Source organism: Cynocephalus volans, chromosome 12 (assembly GCF_027409185.1).
Source record: "Cynocephalus volans isolate mCynVol1 chromosome 12, mCynVol1.pri, whole genome shotgun sequence".
NCBI lineage: Eukaryota > Metazoa > Chordata > Mammalia > Dermoptera > Cynocephalidae > Cynocephalus > Cynocephalus volans.
In genome coordinates, this window is record NC_084471.1 from 48,038,757 (window position 1) to 48,051,171 (window position 12,415).

Consider the following 12,415-nt stretch of genomic DNA (forward strand, 5'->3'; position numbering starts at 1 on the left):
TACTGACTTAGGGAGAGTCTGAGAGTCTGACACCCTTGAAGGTCTGATGGGGAAACTGTTGTCACAGGCTACTACCTATACTTTCTGAGAGCTGCTATCTGTGAGGTTTCATGTGCATAACAAGACCCTCTTTGCTAGCCATGCCTTTCCTCTTCTCTCCCTCTCATACCCTGTTTTGCCCAGCTCCAAGCCCCTAATTTTTCTGTTACCTCAAGATGGTATTTAAGCATCAACCCTCTGGCCTTTCCTTGAGTTTTTATATTTTGTCTGATTTCCATGCACATGTGTGCATGTAATAAATTTGTTATGCTTTTTTTTTTCTTTTAATCTGTCTTTTGTGTTTATCTTACAGACTCAGATTATCAAACCTTCAGGGGAAAAATGTAAACTTCCCTACAGTGACATAAAAGATTAAGTTACTTAAATGACTTGAAAAAGAAGATAGTGATATCATTTTTATTGAGACACGTAAAGCATCTAATAATATTATTTTTCTATTATATTATCTTAAAATAATGAAAAGACAAGCCACAGACTGGAAAAAAATATTTGCAAGACACACATCTCATAAAAGACTTATATCCAAAATATGCAAAGAACTCTTACAAATCAACAGGGGAAAACAACCAACCCCGTTTTAAAAATGGGCAAAAAAGGGATCAGAACAGGCATTTCACAAATGAAGATACTCAGAAGGCAAATAGGCATAGGAAAAGATGCTCAAAAATTTTATCTCATTAGTGAACTGCAAATTAAAAACAATGAGGTAGTACTACACACCTATTGAATAGCTTAAAAAAATGAAATATTATATCTATGGCACTATGAGAGGGGGATGAAAGCAGATTACTGTAAAAGCAATTAGTTGGACAAATAATCATAGCCGACTTAAGAGTGCACATTCATTTGAGTAGGAGGTATTTTATCTTGTTTTCATTTTACTCTAGTATGAGCAATGGATAAGACTTAATTGTCATTTCAATTAAACAACATAGCAACTTACAAAGTTGTTGTTAGGATTAGCATTTGACAGCTAAAGTTGAAAAAATGTGCCTTAAGCTCCTGGGAGTAATGCAATATACAGTGATAAAGTTAAAAGCATGCATTTAAACATCTTTTTGTTCTATAGCTCGATGCTGAAAAGACATGTTTAGTTCTAACTAAACAATATATAACAATAATATATTTTAAAATCTGAAATGAAGCTGTTAATGCAAAAAGACATATAAAGTTCAAAATCAGTACAAATATGTATTCTAAAAGTTACAGGGTGTGTTAGTCCGTTTCTATTGCTTATAACAAAATACATGGAACTCCGTGATTTATAAAGAAAAACAAAATTTATTGCTTATAGTTGCTGAGGCCAGGAAGTTCAAAGTCTAAGGAATGCATCTGGTGGTGGTGACAGTGACCCAAGGGTCTCACATTGCAAAATGGTGGAAGCAGAGAGAGCAGAAAGACAGACTCTTTGTGCTCCCCTTTTAAACCTCTCCACCATTTTTAATCCAATCACTGTGGTGCAGTCCTATAATCTAATCACCTCTTCAAGGCCCCACCCTTCAATTACCATAATAGGATTTCCCACCCTCTTAACAGTCACAGTGGGGGCTACGTTTCTAATACATAAAACTTGGGGGACATAATTCAAGCTTCAGTGAGTTTTAGGGGGAAATAATTCAATCCACTGCACTATGAATTCTGTACCACCTATTAGAATGATTTTACAATTACTTTAAAAAAATAATAGGCAATATATTTGGTAGTCAATAAGCATAGTCTCTTTTAAAATCTTGCTCTAAATCCTGTAAATAGAATGAAGAGTGTATATTTTAAGTAGCTATTCCTTAAAGTTCCATCAATTCAACCTTGCATGTGTTATATTTAAATTATATTTAGGCTATGATTCTTATTTATGGCTGTGAGAAGAAGACTTTATATCATTTGTTTAAAGAACTTTTGAAAGAAGACAGAAAAACAAACTGGTCTCAACTATTTCTACAAAATATTTCGACAAAGAAGAATTTCATTTGTAAAACTTCTTAAATTTTTTTAAAAATTTAAAATTTCATTTATAAAAATTCTTGAGCAGATGGTGATTTTGGCGAATGCGTAGGCAGATTGTTTTCAAAGACCCTAAAAATGCATTGATATTTTTAGAAATAACACACAGGGTAACTATAAAGAGTATTCTGTATTCCCAAAGATCTCAATTAAGGGATTAAGTCTAGTGACTCATTTAAATTATGGCTAAAGTCTAAATTACAAGGTCCTAGGTTGGGAGAGGGGAAGGAATAACAATCAGTAAACCAATAACTAGTCTGACATGTACATTTTAATTCCTAAGTATAAAGGTTAATAGACTTGTTTTGTTTATATCCTGCTTAAAGTTACTTCTATATTCATGAGTTGAATGGAACAAGTTTTTCTAATGTCAAGTGTAAAATTAGAGAAATAAAAACATAATACAAATGTAAATCCAATTTAGCTTTTTTTGTTCCCTGATGATCTATAATGGTAGCTTAAGATGTAGATGATAAACCCAATGATTATCTTGTTAATTCAAAGTGCAGCAAAGAAGAAACTTGCCTTTGGTGGCTCTTCTTTTGCACTGAATTTATCTTTGGTTTAAAAACTCAGAGTACTAGAGTATCTGCTTTCACTCATAATGGTTCACACACTGAAGAGAAGAGTCCTAACTTCACATCCAGTCCATGTCTGTACTCCAAACTAAGCATCTGAAACTCAATAAAGACAAGACAATGGTGAGGCACAGCTATGTGTTGAATAAATTTAGAGTTCAACATCCGCTTCACTAGAACATGGTTTCCTTCATGCATTTCTTTACTGTGGAACAATTTTCTTTTGCATTATATAACTAAAGATTAGTTTTTAGTTTGCAGCTGTGGATAATTTTCAGATAAATATTTCATCCAAATGCAAGTGGTTCTTAACAGAATTCATTAGTGACTATTTAAAGGTAATGCATGCTCAGTGGAGTAAATGAATTCTCGTGAGCTCTGTGGAGAATCACTTCAGCTAAATTTGAAAAGGAGTTGGAAGGTTGTGATTTAAGAACATGTTTCTTCAATCCTAGTAGGTTTTATATATACATATAAAACATACTATATATATGTGTGTGTGTACATATATATCTGTAAATGTATTTATTTAGCAACCATTTGGACCACAGTCTCCCACTGCACTTGCCAGCAAGCTGTGTGAGTCAAACACCGAATGTGAGCTTTGAGGGTGATAATGGATACTCCCACAAACCTAACATTAATACCAAAAAGCCTTATTGCTTTCCTGTTTCCCTCATTCAAATATACCTAGCAATAAACATTCCTAAACTAGATGATTGATAGAGAGTTGGTGATAAATAATACAGAGACTTGTATGAATCATGGCCAAGGAAAAATACTCTTGGAAATTAATAGATGTACTAAGAGGCACCATATAGCACATTGCAGAAAGCTGCAAAATTTACTATTGAATGCATGTTGTAAATTTGTCACTGAAGAGCGAGAAATATGGAATCAAGACTGTGAAACTATAGGCTCCAGGATTTGTTGTGAAAATGAAAATTTTCAAAACCTTTTTACAACAGTCTAAACAAAATAAGAGAAATTATACATACTTCTTTAAAATATGTATTTCCCTACATACAAATCAAGTTCTGAGAAAACATTTACAACGTAGATAGGAGGTCAAAGTATCAAATGGCTCATAAAAAATGGCCTGGGTTTTGTAAGGCAAAATTTCAATATAATCAGTTTTAAAATTTTGTTTTTATTTTGATTTATTGCCTGAAGATGGAGGTTATCAAAAGTTTCTCAAAGTATTATTTCAATGACAATGGTAAAAATCAATGTTATTGGTTATATTTCTTGAGTTGAATATAATGTAGATTAAGAAATACATTTAGTGCTCCATTTTTATCTGTGTTAGATGTAAAGCTATTACTTGAAGTATATACACTAAAAATCTGTTCCTCCTTCTTTAACAGGAAAATATTAAAAGATCTTAAATACATTTTGAGTAGATTACCCCCACAAAGGTCAATAGAGTGGCACTATACTTATTAAACAAACATATTGCATTAATTTTCTATTACTGCTGTAACAAATTACCACAAACTCAGTTGTCGGGGCCTTAAAAACTAACACCACCTTAAGTGACATTACAAGCAGCGCCATTATGGGCCCACAAAGGCTTATTAATGTGGCAGCCTAAGAGGGCGCTGGGAGGAAGTAGAGTGGAAGTGTCTGCGGGAACCTTGCCTTAGCCCTTATTGGCCATATAGAACACTCCGTGATTAAAATAGCTAGGCATTGAGACAGGATGCATGCCCTTGACCTTTAAGCTGATTGGAGGATGTAAAAACCTCCCTTCCCCATTTGCTTTTAAAAGCAAATGCTTGTGTGATAATAAACGGAACTGCTCAACAGAACCGCCCCCCCGCCCGGTCTGAGTGTCCTTTAATGGGCTGGTTGGGGCTGGCAGCTGTGCTCACCTCTCTTCAGGGCTCTCTTCCCCGTCTCCTCCCAACGGGGACGGGGACGGAGGAAAAGAGGAATCCTGGCATTTCACTCGCCCACCAAGGGAGAGACTGATAACTGAGGCTAGGGCTGTGTGAGTCAGCCAGTGGCAGACCCAATACTTAGTGACTTAGAAAAATTTATCATCTTAAAATCCTATAGGTCAGAAGTCTAACACAGGTCTCACCAGCCTAAGATGAATGTGTTGGCAGGGTTGCATTTTTGGGGGAGTCTTTAGGGGTAAATCTGTTTCCTTGCATTTTCCAGTTTTTAGAGACTGTCTGCATCCTTGACTCATGCCCCGTCTGGCATCTTCAAATCCACCAATGGTAGGTCAAGCCCTTCTCATACGGCATCATTCTGACCTAACTTCTGCCTCAGGATTCCACTTTAGGAACCCTTGTGATTACAGTGGGACTATGTCGATAATCCAGGATAATCTTTCTATTTTATGGTCAACTGACTAACAAGTTTAATTTCATCTCCAACCTAAATTCCATTTGTCATGTAATATAACATATCGTTATGTCCGGGAATTGGTATGAGGCTATCTTTAAAAGGCCATTATTCTTTCTATCACATATATACACAGAGATTCACAATTTGCAATCAGGTTCATTTACAGTCACAACATTCTTCAAAAATGTCAAAATTTGCAAACAATTTAAATCATAAACAAAGGCTAAAATGACACACAAAATTTTATTTTTGTTTAGTTTACTATTCGTTATTTTGGTAAGTCACATTACTTTACTTGAAGGTTTAGTTTAAAAAACAAAAATGAAAACGAAAAGGGGAGTGAGAGAGTGCTATTACAAAACAAAAAGATAGAAGTGTATGTGGCTAAAAATTATGAAGAATGCAAAAATAAAAATGGCATTCCACAATCTCCTTGAAGTGTACATTACTTTTACAAATCCGTAAGACCTGAGGATTTATTCATTTTATCCTGCCCTGGTTCTGTTCCAACATCTGCATAGTACTCACCCTTATCGTTTTTTTAGCTGTTGCTGTTCTTTGCTATGTGTGCCAAGTTGAGAGATCAGAGATCTAAGTCTTAAATAAATACAGAATTAGCTGCTTTTCTCAGAGTGCCCTACAGTCAAATGCATTTTTTAAAAACATAATTATAAAACAGCATGTTGAATTGATGTATTTCATGTGTAATACTTCTTATTTCTCTTTCCAGTAATATTGTTGTGTCTAAATATGTCAAGAGAACATTTGATCATTCTCTTTCCCAAATACATTCTACAAAATCTCAGTACTTAAGGCTATGCCTATCTTGTTAAGATGGTAAGGCTATAGTGTTTGAACAGAGAATATTTACATATATCATACGGTGCTTAACCTTTTTCCATTTGCAAATATTTTTAAAATAGACCATAAAGGTCATCTTCATCCCTTGATGCTTAGGCAGAACTAAATATAATAATTTAATCCAAGTAGATCAAACTTGATTTCACTTGTTAAAGCAGAGAAGAATTTCAGTTTTCTCCTTCAATGGTTTGTATTATGATGCAGAGTAAGATCTGTTCTCTAGCTTCATCCTGCAATATCCATTCTCCTCTCGCTAAACTCATATACTTTACCATGCCAAATGTATCCTTTCTTTAGTGTGTCGTGTAAACTCACACCTTTGTGACATTAAACATGAAAACCTTCCTCCTAGAAATTCTTTTTAGCCCTTTATTTTCCTGTTAAACTACAACTTCACTTTTAAAATTCAATTCAGTCATTATAAAAGCACTCCCTCTTGTAGACTATATTTTTTTGCATACCTTGAATTTCATATTGATTTATTGGCTATTGTGAATAGTGCTGCAGTAAACATAGAAGTAACATATCTCTTTGACATACTTATTTTATTTACTTTGGACATATACCAGTAGTGAGATTGCTAGATCATATGGTAGTTCTATTTTAATAGATGCAGAGAAAGCATTTGACACAATACGACATCTCTTCACGATACTCTCAACAATTAGATTGAGAAGAAACGTACCTCAACTCAATAAAGGTCATATATTACAAACCCACAGCTAATATCACACTGAATGGGGAAGAGTTGAAAGCTTCTCTATGATCTGGAACAAGACCAGGATGCCACTTTTGCCAATGCTCTTCAACATAGTACTGGAAGTTTTAGCCAGAGCAATTAGGCAAAAGAAAGAAATAAAAGGCATCCAAATAGGAAAGGGAAAAGTTAAATTGTCCCTGTTTGCAGGTGACCTGATATTATATATAGAAAACCCTAAAGACTCCTCTAAAAAAACTGTTACAACTAATTAATAAATATTTTTAAGTGTCCATAATATGCTAGGCACTAAACTAGCTTCTGTCAATACAAGTATAGAATATACTCGCTACTTTGAAATAATCCATTCAAAATATAGTGAAGGAAATATTTCTATACAGATACTGCAGTGAAAAAATGTTACATTGTATTACGCAAATGTTTTCAAATATTTCAAGATTTTTCGAAGTCTGATGAGAAAGTATTCTGCCAGAAAAGTTAGGGAAAACCTTCACAGAGGCAACATAATTTGAATTAAGTTTCTTTGATGAATAAACATTCAAACAGCAGGGGAAAAAGGGAGAAAATAGCTGTCTTAACACAGAAAACTAATATATCAAAAGGCATAAGAAATCATGGCTCATTTGGAGAACCACAATTTGCATCATAAATTTCATCTAAAATGTAGGGCTTGTGTGTGAGACTAGAAGGAGATGATCTTGGAAATACTGATGCAGGTAATAATATGAAGAATTCTGTGTCTTACGGTGAAATTTGATCTTATGTTATAGATGATAAAAATATTGAAATATTTGAGCAAGGCTGTGACATGAATCAATTTTTATTTTATTTTATTTATTTATTTATTTTTTAAAAGATGACCAGTAAGGGGATCTTAACCCTTGACTTGGTGTTATCAGCACCGCACTCTCCCGAGTGAGCCACGGGCCGGCCCCCTCAATTATTATTTTAGAAAAGTTATTTTATAGAATACAGAGAATAGAGTAGGTGGTTTAAGACTGGGAAAAACATAATCTATACACAAGTTGTGGATAGATTTGTGGTTGAGAAGTAGGCTGACAACAGAGCTCAAAGGAAAAAAGCAAACAAACAAAAACAGATATTTGGAATATAAGAAAAGATGATAATTTCAAGAATAGAGTCATCAGCAGGCTCAAACATTGCAGAAAGGAGAGAAACAGCAAATAAAATAAAGACTGAAAACATATTTGGATTGGAATAATAGTGTCAAGAGGTCATCAGCATATAAACTAGCCTGGAGGGGTTTGAGATCTGAATGGAAAGGCATTTGAGACAACCATGTAGATTACTCTTTAAGCAATGAATCAAACAGTGAATGAATGGATGGTTGAATTGATGAATTGATAGCAATTCATTCAATAATTTTCTTTCCTCTAAATAATTTACTTACCAATTCAGCAAATGCCCATACCATAAGCTGCTTCAAACATCAGGAATACAATATAAACAGCACAAAGCCCCAACCCTGTGGCCCTAAAGAGCTTAATAGTATGAGCAAAAAGCTCTTCAATGTATTTCTATTGCAGTGCACTATGCAAAAACAATAGTTACTTGTTGTAATGAATCTTTCTAAGAAAGAAACTAACTGGGAGTAACTTAGGTCCTAAAGTGATGCAGTCCATTATCTCTCAGCCATGCAGCAATTACATTTTTATGCATCAAGAGTACAAGAGGCATGTATTTGTAGTTAAACTTTTATGCATCTCTATTTACAGAAGTGGAATAAATATCCATCAATGACATGATGTATATAAGAACATCCATCAATGGTTAGAAGAAGGAAAGGAATATCTGTGATTAATTGTTTATTCTTCAATTCATCAAGTAGTAAAATAAATATTCTTCAGTTTAACTGCTGACACATTCAGAGTAAGGAGTGGGATATTTGTAGGTTCAAATTGTGTATGTTACTAATTTCAAGTACAAAATAAAAATCCATCAATGACATGCCAAGTAATTGGAAATGCTTTGGAGGATTTGTCCAGAGATTTTATTTCACTAAATTGCTTTCTCAGAACTTGTCATCACATCAGAAAATATCTGCCCTGATTTGTTGATACATCAAGTTCTGTAGGGAACTAGTTACGGGTCAAAGGTTTGCACAACTCTTTATATGACATATGGCAACAGATCTAATACAGGCCAAGTGTCATCATATTATTTATAAGCAATTTTACGGAAAACTCTATCAGCAAATGTTGGTGTTTATGTGTTACAAGGGTCTCTTATTAATTAGATAACAAAGTATGCTTTAAATTTTTGTGGAGGGTCTTTTCTATTTTACCTATATACAATGATTGAGCAATATTTCACAGTTCTTTTGCTCTCTAAACTACATCATTATGTGTGATATATATTAAATTGAAAACTATATAGTTTCTTAAGTACGTTCAATAAGGCAAAGATTTATGATATTTGAAGTCCATTCCTGGAACACCCACCATCATAACAACAGTATTACATGAAAACTGTATCATGCTTTACATAATCAATAATGCATAAAACGGATATCTTTGAAAGTCAAGTTGCTGAGGACAGCAAGTGAAACATAACGTAAATGTTTTACCAAATATGTAATCTGGGGTAACTAAACAGTGTTAAATAAAAATGGTATTATTATTAGCATACCATCCATATGTACACTTACTGAACTAAGTGTAAGATGACTTGATGTCTAAGTCTCCATGTTGCATCCTTTTAAAAAGTTTGGATAAAAAAGTTTTTAAAATATCTAATGGGATTGAGGAAGAATATAAATTGTGGATAACTCTCTCTCTCATAAATGTAGGAAGCAAATTATCAATTCCAACTTTTACTTACTCAGGGTTGGGGCTTTGAGTTGTTTATATTGTATTCCCGATGTTTGAAAATGTTAATTGTATTTGTTCACAATCTCTCTTAAGAAGAACTATTAGAATTAAAAGCCTAATTCCTTGAGTGCCCTTTCCCCCTTTTAAAGAAATTGGTAGGAAAAAGACTGATTTCATAAGTAAATAGTTTCCATTTTGTTTTTTATAGAATAATTCAAGTCAAAGGCATTTTTTTTTAAATTGAAGTTAAAATTCCTTCTTTGCTTTTTATTTTCACAGAAATTCATCAGAAATCCATCCACTCAGCTTCAAAGCTGTCTAATTGTAAGTGTAATATTTAGATCCTACTTAAAAGGCAAAAAAGTAATGTACAAAAGAAGAAAACTGTAATCAGAATTTCTCAACCTTTTCCATTTGCAGAAGACCTAAAAGGAAAATATTTGCCTGGCATACTCTGTACATTGAGAAAGTGCTTAGTGAAAGGCAGACAGTCAAGATTCAAATTCTAGGGACAAACCCTCTAACTGGCCTGTCTTGGCTTTGCCTATATTTTGGCCAGAAGTAGAGTAGAATGTTTGATGTCAAGCCTCACAAGACTTAATTCAATAGTAGAAGAGTTCCCCAAAGTAAAATCAAGGTGCTTCTAAAATTAACAACAAAAAAGCATGAATATCACACAAGCAACAACATTGTTAGAAATGTAGTACATATATAATTATTTCCATTTTAGAAATGAAAAAGCAGGAGATATATATGGCATGTATGGTACAAATGGACAAATATGTGTGTATATATTATGCTTATATATATTTCTTGTCCATAATCACAGACTTATCAAGTGATTAGAAAGTAGAAATCAGAAACTTTTCACACTATAGCTGTCAATACCAATGGACTGTACACTTTTGAAAATGAAGAAACTTAATATGGAAATATATCTAAATATAGGTATAGATGTAAAAATGCATGTGCTCATTGGAGTGATGATTATTTTTCCTGCTTCTGTGAAATGTGTGTATTCAACAGGGTGTAGAAGGCACATTAGTTTCATAGACATGTTCTTTAAAGAAACGGAGGGTGAATGCAATAATTTTTAAATTGCTCCTCCCAAAAAAGACCAGTAGCAATTAAGTGGCTAGTTAGTTTTTATTTTATGCTCAGAAATTAATAAAATAGCTCTAACATATATTTTCCCTTACATAATATCAATTTTATAAAAAAATACTAATTTCTTCAGAAAATAACATGACATTTCTATGCTATTATCTAATTAAGTCACTAATATTCATATTGCTGTTACCTATCCAATAATTTTGATTAGCTTAGAATGCATCTTTAGTAAGTGATCAAATAAGATGGAGTCATTTTCATTAAACCATCACTGAATTCTTCAATACTTTATTTTTCTTAAAGGGAGGGAGAGAAAAACTAGAAATGAACAAACAGACTAAAAGGTATGGGCAAAAAATGTTTCAGCAGGTTTAGTCTCAAAAACAAATTAGTCTTTTATCTGGAGAAATATGTAGCTGGACTTTCCTAAAATCCTTATCCTCTCTTTCAGCAGGCAGAAGTGGGCATGAGTTCATTTCTGAAAATAGCAATGTTGAAAACTCTGCACAAGTTTGTTATTCATCTATTCCTAGAGGCAGACATCTTTCTATTGCAAAGGCAAGTAAATTAAATTTTGTATTTCAATACGAAGCAGCCAAAATATTTTGTCTTTACAGGTTAACACATAGAAGAAATAAAGATCCAAATACCACTCTTGACTGAAGACACCTGACCTGACAAACCCAGTTGTATAAAACTGCTCAGATACCAAGTCTGTAGAACTACCCATATAGATGCAATATGATTGTACATCAGAAAGAACAGAGATGTCAAATGATAATTGATAATTGTGCAAATGAAAATTATCCAAATTTATAAGCATTTTAGATAAACTATTATCTATTTGATTTGTAGATGGATCGGATGGCTCAACCTATATTTGTGTATGTAAGTGTTTACATGTCAGGTAGGTACTTTTTTATTTTTCAACCATTACTCAGGGTATTGGGATACTGACCTTTACAATGATCCCCCAATAATGCCTTATGTAAAGGTTATCGTAATGAACCTGAATTGAGATTGGATTTTATTCTATGCTAGTATCTCTTCAGGAAAGAGAAGCTTATAAAATAGGACTTCATATCACTTAACAAGTATATACTTTTTTTCTAAAATTAAGTATAGGATTAATGTCCCAGTGATTAGGATTGTTTTAACAACTATGGACAGCAGCAGGTAGCAGATGTTAGACTACCCATATGGCTTTAATTTTAAGAATGCATATTCGATTTTTTAAAAAAGGTATTTGAAAATCTCACATTTAATCTCTTCTCCCACACAGGTTGTTATAGCTCTGACATGACACGTATTTCTGTTCAGATGCTACGAATACTGTGTTATTTAAGTAGTTTTTTTGACAGATATTTCTTTATTGGAGCAGAACCCTTTTCTAATCTTAATGCTTGTATTTTAAAATTTATATTTTCTCTACTTAAAAACATTCATTGCTTGCTCAAGTCTTGGAGTACATACAATTTTATTGCACTGTCAAAGAAAATGTTTTCACTATAGCAAAAATCAACAGCCACAATATATTTAACAGAAGCAGGGCATAAAGTCTAATCCTGATTTTATTGATGGTTTGAGAAATAAAATAAACTCTCTTGAAAAATAATATGGATCCTCTCTGACTCCCACCCTTTTTTTGTTAGCTAAAATTAAATTTCCTCTTGGAGAAAATAAGCAATATAGACTTGTGTATCTGTGAGATATAGTTGGGGCAATAATAGTCACTAACAATTATTTTTTTTCCCAATGAGTTAGGTCTGGCAGTCTCTCACAGAAGAACTTTGAAATAATTGCAATTTAAAACCTCAGTGGAACATGACTTTAATCACAGTACAACAAGTGGAAGGATTGAAGGTACTTGGAATGAGCGTATATTTGGGAAAACTAGT